This window comes from Lissotriton helveticus, chromosome 3_2 (assembly GCF_964261635.1).
Source record: "Lissotriton helveticus chromosome 3_2, aLisHel1.1, whole genome shotgun sequence".
NCBI classification, from domain to species: Eukaryota; Metazoa; Chordata; class Amphibia; order Caudata; family Salamandridae; genus Lissotriton; species Lissotriton helveticus.
The window spans coordinates 258,538,645-258,561,927 of NC_136062.1; the positions used below are offsets into that span (position 1 = coordinate 258,538,645).

General features: G+C 42.1%; 1 protein-coding gene across 1 annotated transcript in view; it reads left to right on the forward strand.

The window, feature by feature from the left end:
* OTUD7A (OTU deubiquitinase 7A) overlaps nt 1-23,283 on the forward strand; it is a 681,211-nt gene that overhangs the window by 472,573 nt on the left and 185,355 nt on the right. The gene's annotated exons all lie outside the window — the stretch shown is intronic.

Consider the following 23,283-nt stretch of genomic DNA (forward strand, 5'->3'; position numbering starts at 1 on the left):
ATGGAGACAATCATGCGCACGAATGCATGGTTACCCCTATTTCCGACTTAGTGGAACTTTCCCATGAAGCTGTTGACAGTTTTTTCGAAAGCCTGAATGATATGATGTTCTCTCCGGAACAGAAATAGAGACTTTTGAGTAAACTCGCACGCGGCGTTCCCTGAATTCGGCCTTCAACTTTAAGAAATAAAGTCACATGAACAATTACAATCCAGTTCACGGACAGCAACTTTTTTCAGCAAGCCCCTAAAATATTTTTCTATATATTTTTTCCCGGGACACTGATCTTCTGCTTAAAGTAAGAAACTATTCCTAGAGAACTAAGATTTCTATTTTTTTTAGATTCTTTATAGACTTTATATAGACTTTAGCTGCCCACTGGTATGTTCACAATATATTTTATGTGATGAAATGGTTTCGACTTTTTTTCTGTATAGCCATATTAAGAGCCATTTCATGTGTATTTCTCATATACCAACAAACAATAATGCATAACAATGCGTGTTTACTTTTGCATTTGATTCATAGCTTAAGTGCATACGATATATATGACTGCAATTTTTCAGTATATTTGAAAATTTCGAAATGCATTTATGTATTTTGGGGTGGTAAGGTATACACTATACTCTATAGTATGTTGTACTATGTTATACTATGCATAGATTAGTAGATATGACCATAGTTAGCGTGGAGTGGGTGTCGTGTATTTCTATAGGTTCTGAATCGATCCCCCTATTCCTGACCCTATTCTGGTTAAACTACCTAGCTAGTTAACTAACAGTCAGCCCATGAGGCAAGAAATTCCCCATGATGCAGATACCGTTATCTGACGCAGTCACACTACGGCACAGGAACGTGTTATCTGATTAGGTCATAACGCTTGAGATCCAATTAGACAAGCGATATTCCTCCAGCCCCTGATAAGGCATACGACGTTCTCATAACAAATCAAACCTATGACAACCTGGATAATCCGTGCGGCCATTGTTTTGATTTCACAGAGAACTTTAGTAAAGAATGTGCTAACGAGCAAGTCGTATGACATCTTTATTGACGTACCTATGTCCATCCTTACGTCAAGCCTGGCACCTTTAAGGTATAAATATTGCCGACCTTGCCCTATGCAAACACACGTGTGGTGACAAGACGGAGCAGCCATACTTGCCGAAGCAGAGAGCAGAAGCAGACCCCGCTGGCAGCAGCCCCGCCTTCCTGACGCGCTGAGAGACGCGCTGCTATCTCAAGCCGAGAGACCCAGCACCGGCGCTTCCGGGTAGCCCTCGCAGGCAGCCTGGAATATCGAGAGCAGAGAAAGAGATACCATTCCTCATTCATCCTAACTTCCAGGTACAGAACTGAATAACCCCTCCTAGAGAATTCTTTAGTTATTCACTTGGCAAAAACAAACTTAACTTAAACTGTAACTTTCTATTCCCGCCCACGCATTAGACTTAGGTCAGGTACACGGGGTAGGCGTATTTAGAAACACCAGTTGAGTACGTTTAGTCAAATGTATATGTGTATGTAAATATATTTTAATCATTTTAAACATCATATGGCTCAGAAACCATATCAATGTTTTTACAGTATTATTTTATACTATTGCTTCTAATGTATGCACTTTACTTAACTATAAGTATCGCAATAATATCGATCCATTTCTCTTGTACGAGAAAAGAGACTGATCAATAAATAACATCTTTTTATTGAACACGCCCGTCTCTTCCTTTTCTCTACATTCTGATGAGACCAAGAATGCACGTACTGACTGAGTAAAATAATTGCCTTGTGCTCACACGACTCTTGAGATTGACTCTTGATTAGGGGAGAGCAAAGTTGTCATGTTCTATGGTTGTCAGAAACTAAATCCCTTCTTGTCTAATCAGGGGAGTTAATCCTTCCTTGAACATTCGAGAAAGTTTCTAGCGAACTCTGAGCTTAGCTGGCAAACCCAAAAATTAAGTCTAGTATCGACAGTAGTAGACCTAGTTAACGTCTGGCCTAGGCCTTTACTGCTGTAGGTACTATTCCAATGCGCAGAGCCTATTGGGAAGATAGGAACTACACTACATGAGCACCAGTTACATTACACAAAGACACACTCATTTTATGTAGGCATGGGGCAATTGAGTGATTTGCCTCGAATCACAGGATTTTAAGCCCAGGCTGAGACTTGAACCTGGTTCCCCCACCTCCAAAGTCGGCAGCTGTGGCCGTAATGCACATCCTTTCTTAGTGTGTCTAGGAAGTACTTTAGTAATAGCCAGGACCTATCCTCGTATGGAGGTATCTCCTGTTTGGATTATATAACGCTGCTGTACATTACCAGTTAGAATTATGAGTATAATGTGTACTTTTATTGTAAAGTGATATCCCTTTTACATTGTTTTTGATGGGAAAAAAGCTGACATTTCTCCTTCTGTTTCCTGGGGCATTGACAATTAAAATCAGAGCCAGTATGCATGTTATTCTCAAAAACCTACTTGGATAATTATTTTGGTGCAATTTAAATCAAGGATTGTGTTGAATGTTAAGGTGATTTTGATGTTACATTTTGACTTCCTACTGCGTGTCCATGCAAATGTTTGAGAGAAGTGTTTTCGCTCACAAATTTTTCATGGGTAAAATTAGACAGTGGTCCATGAAACTTGAATAGGGCTACTTTTTCTGGAAGTTCACAGGTTCATAGGTTGTTATTCCCCCCCCCCCCCAAAAAAAAAAAACCATTTATTATATTTTGAATAGAATACTTTTTTATCACAGCTATAGTTTATCAATTGACGCTACTGTATTACTCCTGTTAAGAGCATTGATGAGATCCAGGAAATCCAGATATGTCTGAGATGGATAGGGTCGTGGGTTTAATGAAAACATAGGACTTGGTGGGAATAGGAGTTAGCACTTTTAGTCGTGTATAAGTCAGTGCTCCTGTAAGATGAGAGCCTATTGTGATGTCATTATAGAGTTGTGCTGAATAATGGAATATGCTTTTTCATTAACTTGATATCGTATTAATGTTTTGTAACTTTTATGGCTGTGTTTACTGCCAAAACAAAAATGTTTAATAATACTCCTTTAGGCTCATATTATGCAAATGAAATATACTGGTGTGTTTGTGTGTGTGTAATATATAGTTCATCATAAAATGCATCGTATTGATATTGCACAGATGCCTTTACAAAGTAAAACCAAGTCCCTTCTTGGACCTTCTTCACTTCGAAATAGAATCTGTGTTTACACTTTATAGACGTTTTCTGCGTTTGCGACTTGCTTTTATAGATTATTGATGCGACTGGCTTTTAAATGTTTGTTTTCCAACATGCTTGCTCCTCGTTGTCATCTTGACACTTGTTGAAAAAATATCTCGGCATCTCAGGGGAAAAAGCAGATTTCATCACGAAGCAAACTTGCTTCTTAGTACTGACATAATTGCCTTTTCATGTGGCGAGACGCATCACCGTTCGTTTGTAGTATGCGCTGTATTGTGACATTTCTTTCATGTTATAAAAACTGAGTAAAGATGTCTGCGGGCATTTTGAGGGCGAAGGCTAATGGCTCTTTCAGCGAGAGATGTGTCAGGGTTCTGAAGACACCCATGTGGCTGCTCTTCATCGAATGCCTGCCGAGGTGCATTTGTTCATGTAGGATAGCGGGCGCCCTTTTGTTGCAGGCGCTCTTCGTTGCACACGACTGACTTGGTGTTCCACAGATTCTGATTTTGATTTAGTAGCTCAATGGAAAAACTGAAAGGGCAGAACCTCTGGCCCCTAGAAATGAGAGTGGTGTTCTTTCTGTCACTGGTATCCAGTGCTTAACTTGAGCCGGTTGTTACAGTTGGGGCCCACGGGCATTCATTTTGGGAGACTGGTACTTATTTTTCCTCATCAGACTTTGACCCAGAACAGGAGAGAGGAAAACACAAAGGGGGGAAGGAAAAACAGAAATAAGTGACAAAGATAGAAAGCAGGGATGGAAAACGTACCTGAAAGAGTGAGGTAAAGGAGCAGATAATGTCTTGTGTTGAATGGAAGTGGCATGAAGAGGAACTATGGGTAGTCTTTTTATTCGGCACCCCTGACATTTGATAGCACCAAGTGCGGGCTTCTGAGAAAAACATATTTTTTAATAAAGTAAGTGTTGCTGATATCAAATCAAAAGATCAGAAGAAGAAATATTTTAAAAGTTATATTAAGTAGAATCACAGAAAAACATGTCATTGTGTCAAACTCAACTATACAGTTTAGCAGATGTGCAAAATAAAATCCATACTTCCAATTGAAAGCACATATTCTGATTACCCATTCTAGGTAGGCTATTGTTCCATAGGTAAATGCAATAACTTTGGTACACTTTGGCAGGAAAAGAAAGATTCAAATGAGTATGATTTAAGTACCTAACTTGTGCATTTTGCTGTTTTCCACTATTTTTGTATTCTCTTACATTCCCTTGAGCTGTAGCTGTAATTTTTTTTATTTTATTCAGTATTATTTTCTATGACCATGTTTTTATAACACATTAGAACATTTCAGTGTTTTATTATGTAATGTAACGTATGTTATGTTTATTCGAATGGCATGCATATCACTAGGGGGACACCCTAGCGTCGAAGAAGGGGAGGAGCTAAGCTGATGGGTCCTATTGGAATAGCCAGGTTTTTAGTTTATTTGCAAATTCCTAAGATAGAGTTGGCAGCTTTATTGTGCAACGGGAGGTCATTCCAGGCTTTAGGTGTGTTTATGTATGTGCATGAGGTGGAGGTCTTTAAGATAATTGGATGTGTGTATGTGTGTGCATAGTGGATTTTGAGAGACACTCTGACTGGTCCATTCTGAACGGTCTGGTGTTTCTTGGACAGTTGTGTGGTGATTCCAACAGAGAGATAATTTCCATGGTCCAGTCAGTGGGTGATCAGTGCTTCAGTGATAAGTCTTTGGGGGTCTAGCGGGAGCCATCTAAAAACTTTCTTGTGGAGTTACAGGGTGTAGAATCAGGTGGAGGCGACCATGTTGACCAAAGCATATTATTGCAAAACCTTTAAAAAAATCACTGAAAAACATTTAAAGCAAATATGTAGTTCTTTGCTCGGCCAAGAAATATTGTCTGGTATTAAAACACATCGAAATTCGGCTAGAAAACGTCAGTTGAGTGGAGTTCATTGTAACGGATGTATGTCATTACAACGCGGGCTTTACACCGCGCTACAATTACGACGCAGCCATCACAACGCAAGTCGTTACAACGACTTGCGCTGGAGGCGCTGGATGTAGGAATAGTATGATTTACTATTCCAACTCCAGCCTACGTAACAGTAGGGAAGGTGTTTGAATAGGAAACCATAATATTCCTTAGTATATAGCGCCATCCAGCGCAAGTCGTTGTAACGACTTGCGTTGTGATGGCTGCGTCGTAATGGTAGCGCGGTGTAAAGCCCGCGTTGTAATGGCTGTCTCCCATTATAACAATACAAAGGAAGAAACCAATATAATTTACGAGATATGGCGAGCAACATAATTATGGCCACTTCTCTCATTGCTCATCCTTACCCTTATGCTTCGATATTCCAAAATGATTACTGTCCTGATCCACAAAGTTGCACTCACTATATTTCAATGTAGGTTTTTACACATGATGTTTCTCTGCTGTACTTTGATGCTCTGAGCCAAGTCCTTTATCTTGGTCAGAACTAGGGGCAGACAGAACTTACAGAGTTTCACTCCGTGGAATTCCACAGAGTTGCATACAAACTCAGCAAGTTTCTGCAGAGTTCTGCCGATAGATGGAAATATGCATGCTGTGCTGCTCGCACTGCAATTTAGTGTCAGTAGCAAGCGCTGTGCTGAAAATATCAGTTCGTACAGCACCATGTGGTGCGCTGGAGCGATCAGCCATTCCAATTGATTTTGCTTCTGTTCAAGTGGGACACCTACCTGAGTAGCAGTAAATCTACTCGGGAAGCAGCTCTCTCAATGTGACTAGCTGTGACCGTACCTGTGACCGTGACTATACCTGCATTATAAAATGAAGCTAGGGGACCCCAAATCTTGATCCCATTTTGGGAACCTCGCGGGAAAAATGATGATCGGCGGAATTTGTCTGGAATGCCGCGTGACTCTGAGTGACTCCGCGTTACAAGAGTCATCAAATTCGGCCAATTCTGTGGACAGAATGAAACACTCCCCTCAACCCTAATTCTAACGCTTGTGCAGATATTCAAATCCACTGGATTTTTAATTTTTTTAATTAAGACAATCATTAGGTAGTGGACAGATTTACCAGCTTTCTGTCCAGAGGTAATGTGAATCTTAGCCCTGGGTGAAAATACCATCCTGTTACAAGTTAAGAAGTTTGGAATAATACAGTATAAGAATTTGTTTACTTAGTTACCACAGATATTCTGGGCAATTTGCAAGAGGAAAAATCTAGATGTGCAGAATTATTGTACAGTACATAACCCATTTTAATTTTAGCAGTCTGCTAGTTCTTCTTACTGCTTCACGACCTCCCTAGCTTCTGATTACTATTTGGTCTGAATTTTACAACCCCTGTTTGTCCAGGGATCAGGATTACTAGTTGAGTGGAGCTTAGTGCATCCAGTAAGTACCAGGTGCATAGAATATCTCACAATAAGTTACATTTAGGCAGGTCAAACCTGCTGGAACTTACCACGAATAAAAGAGTACAGTCTTTAGCGTGCCATGCTGAGTTGTATGTTATTCCTCATTCTGAGAAGGTTATATTTATTGCATTAAAAACAATAGTACGCCTCAGTATTGTTATCTATCTGGTGCACTAAAGAGCACCTGGCTTCAGACAATCTCAACATTGGGACCCTACAGTCTTGTCCACTAGTTTGGACCCACTGGTTTTACTGGACATTGGCCTCCAGCACAGAGCACCAACATATGCAGTTTTTGAGGACCTATAAGAGATATGTAAGCATGAATGAGGTTAGATATTTAGAAATATAATAAAAAATCTAAACCTGTTTTCTTAATAGTAAAGTAATTCTTTTTATGTGTGATATTTTAAGGTTCTGATTTTTATAACATGACCTGATTAAAAGTTACATGTATTTTTACATGCTTTGTACAATCTAAATCGTAACAAAAAACAACTTTTTTCATTCTTTAGGCAGTAAGATGGTGTTAGACCAGGTATCATTGGCGTGAGTCTCCCTTCCATTTTGACGGATTGCCTCCTCTGTTTTGATATGTTTTTGCAGGTTTTATGCTTTGGGCACTGTTCCACTGCTAATCAGTGCCACAGTGCAAGTGCTCCCTATGTTAAATTAATGTATTCATTGGTTATTCCATGATTGGGTTATTTGATTTATCTGTCAGCCCCTAGCACAGTGCACCATGTGTGCCCAGGGCTTGTAAATCAAATGCTGCTGGTGGGCTTGCAGCACTGGTTGTGCAACCCACCGAAGCAGCTTGTAAAGTGTGTCTCAGGCCTACCATTGCAAAGCCTGTGTGCAGTCTAGCACTGCCATGTCTAATTGGCCAAGTGCACCCAATTGGCAGTCCTTAACCTTCCCTTTGATTCATGTTAGACACCCCTATGGTAGGCCCAACGGCAGGGTGCATTGTAAGTATAAGGTAGGACATGCTCTGGTGTGTGTAGCATGTCCTAATAGTGAATTACAGCCATTTTCGTTTTTCACTATTGAAGGCTACCTGTTCTCCATAGGCTAGAATGGGCAGTTAGATTATTACATTCTTATAATCCTAACTGACTCAGGGAACATGGTAGAAATTCAAATGTAATATGCCTGAAATCAGAATGATAAAATACATCTTTTAGTAAAGTTGGTTTTAATATTCTGTGTTTGCAAATACAACTTTTAGAAAGTAGGTATTTTCTTGCCTAACTGTCCAGGCCTGCCTCTGCTAGGTTGTGTATTCATTGTCTGGGTTTGTGAGTGACAGGGCTGGGGGATTCCTGGAGACAGGCTGGGGCAGCCCGGTGGTGAATAGAGAGGTCTGCATCTAGATGGGAGGGAGGAGTTGCACCTGGGACCTGAATAGGGCTGGGCCTTCCCTCTACAATGCTGGCTCCACCTCCTGTGGCTGATGTCTCTGCCCTGCACTGTGAAAGGAGAGAAGGGATCATGTCAACAAAGTGCTCAAGAGCTGTATCTTCCCTCCCCTGTGCTGGCTCCACCTCCTTTGGGGCAGCTGATGTCTCTGCCCTGCACAGTGAAAGGAAGAAGAGAGTCATGTAAACAAATTTATTTATTTGCGGATTTGTAATGCGCATGGCTGCCTCAGCGACGAGGCGTCCCAGTGCAACCAGAGACGAGAAACAAGAGCATGAGAGAACAACCTAGGGATTAAACATCAAACGTAGGGAAAAGCCAGGTCTTTATGGCCTTACGAAACACCAGAAGGTTCGGGATGACTCTAATGTGAGCCGGGAGCGAGTTCCAAAGTTTTGCCGCCAAAAAGCGGAAAGAGCGTCCCCCGGCCCTCGCTCTCCAGACTCGAGGTACGCAGACGAGCGCGAGGTCGGCAGATCTTAGTGAACGCCCAGGCACATCGGGCATCAACAGACGGGATAGTCCTGATGGGGCCTGGTGTGTTAAGATCTTGTGTGAAATACATAGCACCTTAAACTGAATGCGTTTTTCGACGGGCAGCCAGTGAAGTTTAGGGAGCACATGTGCCACCGAGCATGATCTAGGTAGTGCCACCAAAAGCCGCGCCGCCTCATTCTGAACCCTCTGCAGGCGCTTAATGCTGGCCTGATTAGCGCCCAGGTAGAGAGAATTGCCGTAATCTAACCTGGACAAAAATGGACACCAGAACAATGGTCTGGCGAACTTTAGGAGGAAAAAAACCAAGCAGAGGTCTCAAGCCTCGCAGGAGCCCGAAGCAGACCGCTGCAACGGCTTTCATTTGTTTCTCGAACGTCAGTCCGTTATCAAACCACAAAGTGCTCAGGAACTGGTTTGGACTAGGCAGAGGCCTCTCAGCATTCAGAGAACAAAGGATTTTGGGGTATAAATATTGGGACCCTGATCCCAAGAAATGAGACGACTTCTGGAACAAGAAACCTTTTGCCAAGGAGAAGAACCAAGGAAGCTGCAGGAGTTTTACTGCCCCTCTACCAGTGTGCTGTTTGCTGGGTTGGCCTGCAGTGGTTGCTTCATTGCCAAGGAAAGGAGAAGGAACTTTTTAAAGACTTTCATCATTTACAGAATATTCTCCAATGGCTTGAACTGTGCTTGCCTCCTGCTGAATTCTCAGGGACAAAAGACTTCATCTCTCCTCTGAATTTCGTTGCTGGGAATTCTCAACTCCAGACATTTGCGTGTCGCTGTGAGCTGGTAGCGCGACGCACCGAGAGGAAGCGTGTGGCTGCCGCAGCCGAGATCGTTGCATCGCCGGAGAAGCGAGCCTTCACCGCATCTCTCTGGAAGCGTGTGTTCTTCGAAGCTGCCTGCTGTCTCATCATTGGAGAAGCGTGACGCCATCGTGAGAGTCTCCATTGCATCACCGGAGAAGCGTGTCGCAGGGCCTGTCGTGGCTCCAAAGTACAGAGTAGTCGCAAGGCTGCCAGGGCATCTACACACCATCATTGCATTGCCGCATCAAGGGCGCCATTTTCTCGCATCGCCACAGGATCATGGCATTGCATCAAGGCTCCATCTTGCGCACCGCAACGGGCCCGCAGGCGAGAATCTACGCATCACCTGCGCACCAGTAAGGATCACAACGCATCCCCTACTCTGCGAAAGCATTGAGGCACGACGCATCATCTCCACCGGATCACAGAACGGACGCATCTCCCCTTTTGCAAGCCTTTTGTTTACTTTGCGTTATGCATCCAGGTACTATGTTGAGAACTTTGTCGCATTTATCATCAACTTGAACTAAGCAACGTTTTATCATCTTTAAGTAATCTTAAGTATAGTATTGTGGATTTTTGTCTATATAAAGAATACTTATTTTTTTAAAACCTGAGTTGTGTCCATCTGTAGTGCTTTCACTGTATTACTGTGCATATACACAAATGCTTAACACACTGCCTCTGACATAAGCCTGTCTGCTCGTGCCAAGCTACCAAGGGGGTGAGCAGGGGTTAATAAGGAGTGTAATCCCCTTATCCTGACTTAGAAGTAAGGGTACCAATTTGGACGAAAGTGAATACCATTGCCAACTAGAGACCCCCAGATCTAACAGATGGCGTTGAATAGTAATAACAGTTTCTCGCGTTCTGAGGGGCTTTAGGAAATTTACAAAAGATCTGCACCCTCAAACATTCAGCAGATCATTGGCTTGAATGTATATTATGTGATATGGTACCTTTTGTGAGTTATTTTCCATCTAACAATAATCATTGGAGTTAGTAGTTCCCGAAGATCTCTACTTCATAGATATCTTTTTAGGTTGAGCCAAGGAAGTGCATGCGCTATCTCTTCGAGACATGCTGTATTCACCCTGTGGGCTTTCGGCCCGCCCATTGTCTTTTTATTCATCCCTGCATTTGCCATTCCAAAATGATTGCTTGCTAGTGGGTATTCCTTCCTCTTTGTCTCCCCTTTTAGTGGTTGGTTTCCTCCCTCAAAGCACCGCTCAATTACTGTTAACATTACTCTTCTGTGTTTATGTATTCATTTGAAGGGACTAAACTTTCTTTGATGCCTGCTCGTGTCACTGTATGGCCTTCTTCGGTGGCTCAGCTTCTGCTCCCGTCACTTAATCTCCTCGTCTCGTTAAAATACTGAGATGAAATGTCAGACACCAGACGTAGTTTTCAAAATTGCCTCTTTAATTTTTTCTGACTTCAAAGTGTGAGGATTTCCCTCAAACCTATCCCGCTTCGCTGCTTGTTGCTTTACCAGACCTACAACAGCCCAACCTTGCAGTACAGTTAGAGGCAAGGCTTGAGCAACTCCAATCTTATTTTCTCTGATGCTTGTTTATGTAATGTGAATTCAAGTGACCCAAAGGTGTTGGAGCGCTTTACGTGAGTGCTAGTTACTTTACACAATGCCCGATTAATTTTGGGGGGCATTATCATAAAGCACAAACTCAACAGACCCAAAGGCATTGAAGTGCTTTACAAAAGTGCCAGTTAAATTACACAATGCAGGTACATTTTTTTGTTTTAAGGTGCCCAGAGATCAAGTGATGCAGATGCCACCCCTGTTTATTCATTCTTTCCCCTCTAATTGTGAAATGGGAGCAGCATTCTCACTGGCCTGTTAGTCTATCGACCTCCAGGTCCGGCAAATACCTGGCTGGCCCCGTTTACCGATTACATAAGCTCGGTCCTCTCATCGTCCAGCAACTTCTTAGTCGTGGGCGATCTTAATGTGCATCTGGAAGACCCCACAAATAGCTTGAGCACTAGCCTTATTGCCGACCTGGTTGCCATGAACCTCACCCTTCAGAATAAAGGTTCCACCCACAGGGGCGGTCATCTACTTGACCCCATTTTTTCCAATATTCCTCATTTACTTTGTTTCCCATCCCTACCGATTCTTTGGTCTGACCACTATTTAATTAAGTTTACAGTTGTCAGTACCGAAGCATTGACTAATAGTAGACCCTTTGGGAGCATAAAGAAGAGAGATTGGAAAAAGTTGGACATAGGTGCTCTCAATAAAGCTCTGGCTGACCACTCACCGTTTAGTCGGCCGGACCTAGCAGATATTGAAACTGTGGCTTGCGCCGTGAATGCCTGGCTCCTTTAAGCCCTTGATATTTGTCTTCCTTCAGTTCTGAAGAAAAGCACCACTCACAGAACTCCCGCCCCTTGGTATAATGAGTCTCTTCAAATCGATAAATCCCGATGCAAAAAATTAGAACGGGCTTGGAGAAGGGATTACTCCGCCTCCACTTGCCTCGCTTATAAAACTGAGCTGAAGCATTATCACAAAGCTTGTGCCCAGACTAGGGCAAGCTACGTGAATAAAGTGATCTCCGAAGCGGTCAATAAATCTAAAATTGTGTTTAGCGTGGTCAAGGAACTTGCTGGCTCCAGGACTACGGCCACACTTCCCTCCCTATCTAATAATAAATGCGACGAGCTTGCACAGTATTTCATCTCCAAGATAGAGAACATACATCAGGACATTGCCGTTCAAGGAGCTAATAACATCAGTAATATTTTGGTCAATCTGCTCCATGACGTCGGTGTGGCCGTTGCCTCTCTATCACAGCCATCGGTTCCACTCCTGTTTTGGCCTGATCTTCTTACTTTAACCCTCTTGGAGACCCTGAGCAAGGTTAAGTCAGGTTCGCCATTGGATCCGGTGCCTGTCTCCATACTACGCTCCTTGGACCTCCCCCAGATTTCTACCATCTGCATGCTGCTTAATCACTCTCTAAATTCTGCTACTGTTCCCAGCTGCTGGAAGCACGCTATGGTCACTCCACTCTTGAAACACTCCACTGCTGATCCCAACGTTTCCTCCAATTATTGTCCCATTTCTTTATTGCCTATTTTTTCTAAAGTCCTGGAGAGACATATTCACGTACACTTGTCTCAGTACGTTGCGCTCAACAACTTATTACACCCTTCTCAGTCCGGCTTCCACCTGGGATTTTCCACCGAGACTACTCTCTTAGGTGTGACTGAAAATCTACGCTTGCTTCAGGATCGACGGGAAACGGCTGCACTGATATTGCTTGATCTCAGTGCAGCATTTGATACCGTATCCCATAACATCCTCATCAGAGCTCTTGCGAACATTGGCATTGGGGGTAAAGCCTTGGATTGGCTCTCGTCCTTTTTGAAGGATCGGACCTTTAAAAATGTTTCCCACTCATCCACCTCTAAAATGTATTCTTCCCCTCATGGTGTACCCCAGGGTTCTATTTTGAGTCATCTTTTGTTCAATCTTTATGTTACCCCTTTGGCTCATATCGCTCAAAGGTCTGGGCTGAATTTATTCACTTACGCCGACGATTCACAAATCGTCTTTTCCCTATCCCTTGCTGACCCCACTTTGCCATCCCATTTGCAAGCAGGACCCAGCGACATAGCTTGCTGGATGAATAGCAACCTGCTTAAATTAAATGGCGGGAAAACGGAGGTCCTGGTATTAGGTAACAAACCAGATCTTTGGAGCCCGAGGCATTGGCCTTCTGCCATGGGTGCCCTGCCGGTCCCATCCAAACGTGTGCGCAACCTTGGAGTGACCATCGACAAGGGGTTATCTATGAAGGACCAAGCCAACAAGGTAGCAGCCACCTGCTTTACCATCCTGCGGTGCCTCAGAAAAATCTTCTGGATGCTTCCCTCAGACACCCGGAGATCTGTGGTTGACGCCTTGGTGACCTCCAGGTTGGACTATGGTAATGTGCTCTATCTGGGATCCACCAAGGCAGTCACTGGCCGCCTCCAATTAGTTCAGAACGCCGCTGCTCGGCTCCTTTGCGGCTGTCGTAAAACGGACCATATCACGGAGCGTCTGGGGGAACTCCATTGGCTCCGCATCGAAAGCCGTGTAAAGTTCAAGGCCCTTAGCTACATGCACAAGATTAGGGCGGGTGTAGCTCCCCTATACCTTCAGTCTCTTGTTAAGCCCTATTACCCTTCTCGCTCTCTCGACTCTTCTTCTCAATACCTATTCTGTGTACCTAAGTTTAGACTGTCCAGAATGGGTGGTAGTGCCTTTTCTAATCTAGAACCCAAACTTTGGAATTCCCTTCCTTTGGCTATTCGCATGGAGGACAGCCATGCTTGCTTTCGAAGAGCAGTAAAGACCTGGCTCTTTAATCAGTAGTTTTCTTTTCTGTTTTGTTGTCAGGTTGCTTTTGGTCAATTAGCGCCGGGAAACCCTCACGGGTAGCTGTTGCGCTTTATAAATTCAATAAATAAATAACTTCATCCCTCCCACGTCGGTGTATGCCCCCTGCCTCTTCTTGTTGTCCTCATGCTCTCAGAGCTCAAAATTCAAAGCGCATTCACTGCAGCTCCCCATGGACTGTGAGCCATTTTATATTATATAATGTGAATTTGAGCGATCTTAAGGTGTTGGAGCCTTTGCATGATCGCTAGTTACATTACATAAGGCCTGATTGGTTTTTGGGGCATTTTTATAGTGCACAAACTCGACTGACCCAAAGGTATTGGAGCGCTTTACAAAAGCGCCACTTACATTATACAAGATCAGGCTATTTTTTTTTATTTTAGGTGCGCAAAGATTAAGTGATGCCAATGCCTTCCCTGTTTATTCATTATTTCCCCTCTACTTGACAAATGGGAGCATTTTGTTGTTGTTGCTTTTTTCAGTGCTCCTATACCCAGGGGCTGGGACAGAGGGCGTGGCAGGGGCTTGCTGGTAAACGGATGGTGCAAGCAGGGTTTTGAATGGAAATCTCTGGAGAAGGGTGCCTTGTGAATTGAGGGAGGAGGAGGGATTCGACTTCTCTGCCATTGGAAAGTACTTCACTGATTTTTTTATAGAGTGTTCAATACTCTAGTGGTGCAGTCTTACACAGAATGTAATAGTGCTGTTGACTTGTATCGAGGCAATTATCTATCTGTCTGTGCGTTAAAAAGCCTTGGAATGTGTCCATAAATGTTTCTTAAGGCAAGTATGTATTCCTGAATTGCACTGCATGACCCACTGTGTACTGATTGTATAGCTCTACAATCCCATGTGGCACAGCACCCAGGATCATGTGCTGCATGGCTAAACACTTATACGGTCAAATGGTAAGACCTATTGCTATGCCAATGCTTTTTTGTTGTGGGTGTTGCATATACAATCCACAGGCTTAATGAGGCGAAATCCAACATACTAATTTATAGACCAAACATTCTAATGTGATGTAGTAAAATATAATTCAGTTAATGGTTTATTTCTGTAAATTAGAATAATTTGCTTTACTCTCCTTTTCCCGAATTCTTGTAGACATTATAAATTCACCTTGACAAAATACTTGCCACACAGCCACGCCACACTATAAATATTGATTGCCATCTAAATTCAAGAAAAATACAGGCTATGGGTCCCATTACGATGCGGGCAGGAAGGGCTCTGACCGACGGTCGTAGCCCTCCTGCCCGCATCTTAATCACCGATTCAGATTCATTTCCAACCGAGCCATTTCGATGGGCTCAGCCTGAAGTGAATCCAAATCAGTCTTCCGAATTGCTCACGACGGGCTAAGAGAACCCATCCGTCATTCGGAAGGTCCACAGTTATCCACTGCTGGCTCTTTCCGGCCGAGGGATTACGATGGTAGTTACCCACTGCTTTTATGTGCCAGCCTTTCCAGCACAAAAATGCATTGGGAAAAAGCTATGGGGGCCCTCAGCAGGTCCCTCATGGGTGCCAGACCGCTGGATGGCAGCCTAGGGGGCAGCTATGGTGCCCCCCTGTTGATCCCTGCACCCGGTTGCAGGCACCTTAAGGTGCCTGCAACCGGGTGCAGGGATGAACTGCACACCTGCTCTTTGCTTTGAGAACATGTATTCCATTCGGAATGCATGATTTCATAGCAAAGCATAGGATTGCAACTGAACAGGGTTCGGCCGCATCCTAATTCCTGGGCTGGAACCGACGACTGGAGGTCGTTCGGTTCCAGTTCCAGATTAATGCCTGATGGACTCTGGTCCGTCCGGCATCGTAATCGGCCCCTCAGTTGGCATGCAAATTCTTGCTGCTGAACTCATCTTCTGTAGCTTCATAGAGAACAAGCAAGAGTTCAGAGTAATAGTGTATGATTTGCTCAGCTAATAACCAACATGTCTCATGCAAGTAGTACAATCAGAGACACAATCAACTTCTTCCAAGCATGTTTCAAGCATCGTGGTGTTAGGCACATTTATTTGAAACAAATCACTTGGCAGCTTAGAGAATTGTAGACTCAGGGTAAACTGGATATTACACCTGCAGCTGAACAGTCATACTCTTCAGTCCAGAGTGGAGAATTTATATATTCTAATGAAAGTACATTTAACTTGAAATTGGGGCTTCCTCAAATTGAAACACTGTTGAAAAGGCGTTTGTACGACTATTTGTTGTGTCTCTCCTCGAAGTTTGATGCAATTAGCTTATGAAAAACTGCAAATGAGGTATCCCACTTTTTAGCATTTATATTTGCAAGTAATAAAATTGCCTATAAACTAGATTTCCCTGCACAAATGTTTCATGTTCTCTAAATTTCTGATTGGCCTAATGGAACAGCAGCTGTAGTGAGACCTCATTGTTGCCCGTCTTTAAAACATGTACATACTCACCTGGCTCCATGGAAAGCTCTCTGTATTTGCTCTTGCGAATTCGAGGAAAAAGCTCTATTACAATTTGCATTGACCCTGTCGTACCGCTTGTAGCTTCTTGGTAAAACTGTGCATTTGTTGAACAACATAAATGTCAGCATTGTGCCAGACCGAGTCCGTACACACCCTAGGATATGTTGGCCTATAGTCCTGCTATCTCAAAGCGCACCATCTGCACCCCAAACCCAATCAGAAAACAGATGAATTCTGCAACCTCAGAACATGACAACCTTGACTCCCCAAGAAAATTGTGGTAACAGAACCCTTTCTTTTGGTCACTCATGCATACCCAAAGAAATACTCAACATGGCATTTTAATATTTATTCAAGCATTGTGATTCTTGTATAAAGTAAGTGTGCTGCGATAATCAGTAGAATGAAATAGATAACTTAATTATGAGAATAGTTAAAAAGATTAACAATTCCACCATTGTTCTATAACAGTGAATATATGGTGACATATGAGTACTGTGTTCTAATGTACTCCTACCTAGGACTTCCTAACCTAGTTTGCCTTGGTTGGTGATCTGCCAAATCCCTTTGGGGTAGTACAACTCCCCACTACCTGAGGGTACTTGTCACAGGCTACCAATCTTGGTCATAGGGTGGACATCTCTCTTTGCAGGTGTAAAAAGGACTCAACTGGGCTGGAACTCTATCATGCAGCAACCTCGTAGTGTCAGTGCAGTGAAATGCTCCTCTAATTTAAACAAGGAAGCAATGCTGTATATATATTAACAACACCCATGCTGCCATGCTGTAGCCCAAGTCAGGCCGCTATTGTTTATTCTATTGCGATAACTTAGTCGCCTACCATACAACAACAAGCAGAAACATTGGTGCAATTAACTTTATGCTTTGTACAGAATGTTCAAGGTGTCGTGATAGTGTGTCTATGAAGTGGTAATGTAAGCAATGCAGTTTCAGAGAATATTATCCTGCATCGACACACAAGCAAATGTATGTCAAATATCACTGTGAAAGGAAGAAGGCAAATTAAGAAACATAAGCATGTAAAATGGTGGTGTTTCTACTATGGCCTATCCTAACCACGTGACAACCCCGTCAAATATACATTTAGTGGATAAGTCTGAATTTTGAAGTCTAACTAACTGTACCTGTTCCTATCCCCACCCTGTTTGAGCAGTCCTCACTCGCTGAATGACACATGCCCATACACACTTCTGCTCTGTACTAGGATCGTGCAGTAACTAAGGGCCTCGTATACAAAGTGTTTTAATGGTTGCAAATGCTCAGACTCTGTAAACCTGAAGTTTGTGACTGTAAAAACACTTTTTAATATGTGTTAAACCCATTAAATGATTTGGAAAAGGTTTTCCAGATTGTTAAATGGGTTTAGGAAACTACATAGTATTGCTATTTGGAAGGGGTGTGTCAGAGGCATCATTTCCAAATACCTAATCCTTATGGTATGTATTAATGTTTTGTGACTGAAATCCAGTTGCAAACCATTAAACGTTTATCACCAACTCAAAGGAAGGGGTAACCTGGATGGGGTCCTCAAGACAACCCTCTCAATTTGTAAATGTTGACAAAAAAGTTTTTTAGAAGTAGGCAATAGTCCCATGGGCTATTGCCTCTTCCTAAAAAAGGTTTGTGTAGCTTTTCATTTTTTTAAAAAATGCAGCCCATTTTCATGTAAGGAAAATGCTTTGCGTTTTTTAAAATAAATATTGCTTTATTTAAAAACAATGACAGAATTGCGGTCTGCTGACCTCAACAGGCCACCATCCCTGTGACAGTGGCCAAATGAATTGGGTCGCACTTTGTGATCTACCTCATAAATATTGATAAGGTGGGTCGAATTGTAACCCACTATGATTCTATATTTTGTGAATCAGCCTACTATTATATATGTTGGTTCACAAAATCAAATATGATTCTGTAAATGCTGGTGTGTCATTTGTTTTTTTTTTATTTGTTTTTTTATTTTCGTCCTCATACATGCCACCAGTAGATGTTATCTCTAGATGAGCTTACTCCAGGCCACTAACACTTCTGTCCTTTTCCGCCCGAGTGTTATGGAGAGCCGTTGGAGATTGCCCAGAGGTAGGTCAATACCAATCCAACTCCCGATTTCGATGTTGTGTGCCTCTTTGGGAGGATCGGACCATTAACCTCTGGCATAATCATTGGACTTATGGATTTCATTTTTCACACCATAGGTTTAATGCTGACCACAGTTTTGTTGAATTAACACCACCACACAACAAATCAAAACGACTTACATCCATAATATTCCTTAGACAGTCGGCAAATTTTGGAGGACATTCAGATTTCCACTCTCTGCAGATCTCTCTCCTAGCAATAACAATAACGTAAAAAATAAACTGTGTAATATGACTATTTATGTTGTAATCTTGTGACAGACCAAATAAAACTAATCTAGGGCTATAACTTATTGGAATTGATAACACTTCCTCGAGAAACTCACAGACTTGCCTCCAATACGTAGCTATTTCCGGGCATTCCACAAACATATGACCATCGTCCGCTGCTAAAGATTTACATCTTGGACATAAGTATTCTTCCGTTGCAAATTTAGATAGTTTCGCGGGTGACCAATACGCCCTGTATGACGTAAAGAGATGGTTTCTTCGCAAATTTGAAGGTTTTATAATTTTATGGGATAGAAAAAAGGAATCCATCCAAACTTTTGGAAGGTTACCTTCCATCTGTACAGAAGAATTACCCCATAACTTAATGATTTCCACTTCATGGTTGTCCCTTCTTCCCACTAAAATCCTATTCCATAACGCAGTCTCACCCTTCCATCCCTTATCTCTACTAATTGATTTGAAGATGGGACTCTCCTCCTCCTGGGACCAGATCTGATTTCCCCACCAAGATGACAGTTGATAAAATTTAAATCTAGTCAACGTTCCTCTTGTTAGATTTGATAGGGATTCCCAGTTCAATAGAGAGGAGTTAGTACATAAATCTCCCCAGTTGGCAATACCAGCTGTTTTCAATGGAAGGGCAAGTTGATCCTGTAAACATTCCGGAGTGCCAGGAGAGTCCCATATCGGGGCATGAAAATGGTAATATGGAGTACCCAGAATTCTACGCATTGATTGCCAATTATCCAAGGCTGCCCGTAAAATCTTCAAACGAACTTTCTTAAAAAACTTCTGATCTCCAAATTTATAAAGAAAAAAGTCTGGGCCGTATATTAGGTCTGATGTCATTGCTCGATACAGTTTACCATGTGATGAGGAGTCCAATTTATTAGCCAAGAGTGTGAAGTTTTTAAACTGAAAAGCATAACAATACAAGAGTAGATCCGGGAGAGCCAACCCCCCCAATTTCAGGCCCCTCCTCAATTTCTTACAAGCTATTCTTGGGGATTTTGTGGACCATATAAACGAACCAATCCTCCCTTGCAGTTTAGAAATATCTTTTTTGTCGAATTTTAAAGGGATAGAATTAAAAAGGAAGGAAACCTTTGGTAATATAATCATTTTTATTAGGTTAACTCTACCGTAGATATTAAGAGGCAAAGTATTCCATCTGGTCAAGAGCTTATTTATTTCCTTGATGACCATTGACCAACTCGTTTTTGGGATTTCTTCCAACTTATTTGTGAGATAAATCCCTAAGTATCTAATTTTTGATTTTGTTTCAGGTATATGAACTGGATTATTCCAACTCATTATGTCAGTTTTGTCTTCATTTATGGTATATCCTGATACTGAACCGAAATTTTTTGCTAATTCAAAAAGCCTTGGAATAGCCTCAATAGGATTAGATGTGTAAAGGAGGAGGTCGTCGGCGTAAAGAGCAGTTTTAAGGATCATATCTCCCATTACAAACGGTTTAATTATTTGATCTTGTCTCAGGGAGCAAACAAAGGGTTCGATGTAGATATCAAAAAGGAGAGGAGACAGGGGACAACCCTGTCTTGTTCCCCTGGAGATATTAAGCCACTCAGACATGCTACCGTTAACTAAGATTTTAGCCCGTGGGCTTCTATATAAGGATTCAATCCCTTTAATGAAGATTTCTGGAAACCCGAATTTTGTCATAGTCTTCCATAGAAATCGCCAGTTGACTTGATCAAATGCTTTCGCGGCGTCTATGGCCACTAAGGTGAGGGGCATCTTCTTTTCAATTGCTACATCGATTGCGCCTATTACTTGGAAGGTCAGGTCGTTCAATTGACGGTCAGGGATGAATCCCCTTTGGTCTGGGTGAATAATGGACTTGATGATTTTAGCCAACCTAAATGCCAGGATTACAGAATAGATTTTTTAATCTGAATTTAAGAGGGAGATGGGTAGGTATGATTCTATTCTTTTAGGGTCTTTGTTTGGTTTGGTTATTAAAGAAATTGTGGCCTCAGACCATGAGGTTGGAATGCTTTCGCCCTGTAGGAATATTTTATTGAAAAGCCTTAATTGCGTGACTATCATTTCTTCTATGTTGTCTTTGTAGACCTCTATTGGCAACCCATCCGGGCCAGGGGCCTTATTTCCAGACATTTTTTTCAATTGTGATCTTACTTCACCCTCCGTGATCTCAGCAACTAAAAAAGTTCTGTCTGTCTGACTGAGCTGGGGAAGGTCTCTCAAAGCCCACCAGGTGTCTAACTCCTCCGCCCCTTGTGTGTTCTTTTCACGATATAGTTCCTCCATAAAGGCTCTTGCCTCTTCTTTTATCCCTTTATCTTCTGTTAAAGGTAACCCCGTATTCCGCTGTGTTAGAGAGCTGATGTTATTCCTACTGCGTTCTGACCTTGCCTTCCAAGCTAACATAGAACCGCACTTTTCTCCATATTCAAAATTACGCAACTTACTCGCTTCCCACCTGTCTTTGGTTATTTTATCCGCACGGGCTTTGAATCTTGCCTGTAGTTCTAGTAATTCTTTTTCGAGACCCTGTATTCTATTCCTATCATTCAATACCGCTTGCTGTAATAAAATTTCCTTTGTTTTATTAAGGTAAACTCCTGAGTATCTCTTTCTTTCTTGAGCTTCCTATTTAAGATCATTTGAGAACCAAAAGTCCCCCTTAAATAAGACTTAAGTGTGTCCCATAATATTTGATATGAGGTCGTCCCCTCATTAAACAAGAAAAATTCCACTACACTGGCCTTAATATTATTTCTAGACTCATTATCTAATAGGATGGACCTATCCAAAGTCCATCTGTATTCTGAGTGACTGGTTTTAAGAGATAATTTTAGTTTGATCGCTGAATGGTCTGACAGTCCTACTGGAATATGTGAAATTGAGTCTATATTGGAAAAAAAAGATTGATCTAGCAAAAAAAAATCTATTCTAGAGAATGGGCGATACTTTTTACTATAAAATGAATACTCTCTAAGAGTTCCATATTTGACTCTCCAAACATCTTGCAAAGAAAAATCTTTCATGATATTTTTTAAGGCTGCGAGGGATTTATTGGGGGGGATTATATTTAGTTTTGGAGGTACGGTCAAGTTGCGGGTCCAATAGAAGATTGAAGTCACCTCCCAATATAACTGGTACTGTGTATTGTATTAGGTATCGCTCCAGTTTTTGAAGGAAGCAAGCATTATCCTCATTGGGACCGTAGTAAACTGCACACAGGAATTTAAGACTATCAATTGAAAGAACTGCTGCTAGCCATTGGCCCGTCTGATCTGTTCCCCAGTCATGAATTTTAATTCCTTTGTTGGATCGTAGTACTAAGGTTACCCCTCTAGTAGAACCAGTTTGCTTAGAGCAGAGAACTTCTTGTACCCAATTAAATTTCATAAATACTTTCTTGCACTCTTCCGCCCCTAAATGTGTTTCTTGTAAAAAAAATATACATGCTTCTGAATCTTTCAAAAAATCACAGACTCTTTGCTGTTTTTTTGGGCTCCCTATGCCATTTAAGTTCCAGGAAAGGATTTTACTATATAATACCATGACTAATGTTATGTGCAAGTCCCTTTACAAGTACCTTTGCAGCTTCCGATAATAGTGGCCTGTGGTCAAATTTCAATTTCAATTTAAAAAAAAGCAAGGTTATGGCAGTTGAGGACATTTTTATTTGTTTTTCCCCCTTGGTGCCCCTCCCTGCCCACCCCCCGAGGAACCCTACCCTTCTGTTTGGCGTACTCACGCCGTTTGGAGCCTCCATACTCCTCCATACTCCTAAACACCCTCTATGTGAGATTTTAACCTACGGTACTTCTATCCCGAACCAACTTATAAACACTACGTAACACCTAACCCCTCTCTCCCCTCCCCTCCCTCCCTACTCCTTCCCCCTCCTCTCTCTCCTCCCCCTCTCACGATTTTCTTTTTTTTTAGTTCATAAATAATGATTTACCTGGGTAAAAAATAAAGTAGTAAAAGGGGGTTAAGTAGACTCCTCTACAAAGGAAGAAAAGAGAAAGAATAGAAGCAAGAGGAGAAAAAAAAAAAAAAGAAAGGAAAGTTTAACTACTTCTCATTTTTGCTAATACATCATCTACTTCTTCTGGGAAGTGGCAAGTAAACATCTTATTGTTCCACATTATCTTTAATAATGCGGGAAATTTCATTTGGACCTGGGCCCCCAATGAGCGTAACTCTGGCATCCTAGAGCCCAGCTCCCATTGTCTCTGAGCAGTCTTACCCCCGATGTCAGATCTAACTTGATATGGGTTTGCTCTGTAGTGGAGAGAGGTGCGTGCCAAGCACCTCCCAAGAATTAGCTCTTTAACGCTATATGTCTGAAAGTAGACCAGAATCTTCCTCGGCGCTTTGCATTTTTTAAAATAAATATTGCTTTATTTAAAAACAATCACAGAATTGCGGTCTGCTGACCTCAACAGGCCACCATCCCTGTGACAGTGGCCAAATGAATTGGGTCGCACTTTGTGATCTACCTCATAAATATTGATAAGGTGGGTCGAATTGTAACCCACTATGATTCTATATTTTGTGAATCAACCTACTATTATTTATGTTGGTTCACAAAATCAAATATGATTCTGTAAATGCTGGTGTGCCTTTTGTGAACATTTCTTTTGCTAATCAAATTATTTGTACAAGTGGCCCCAAATTC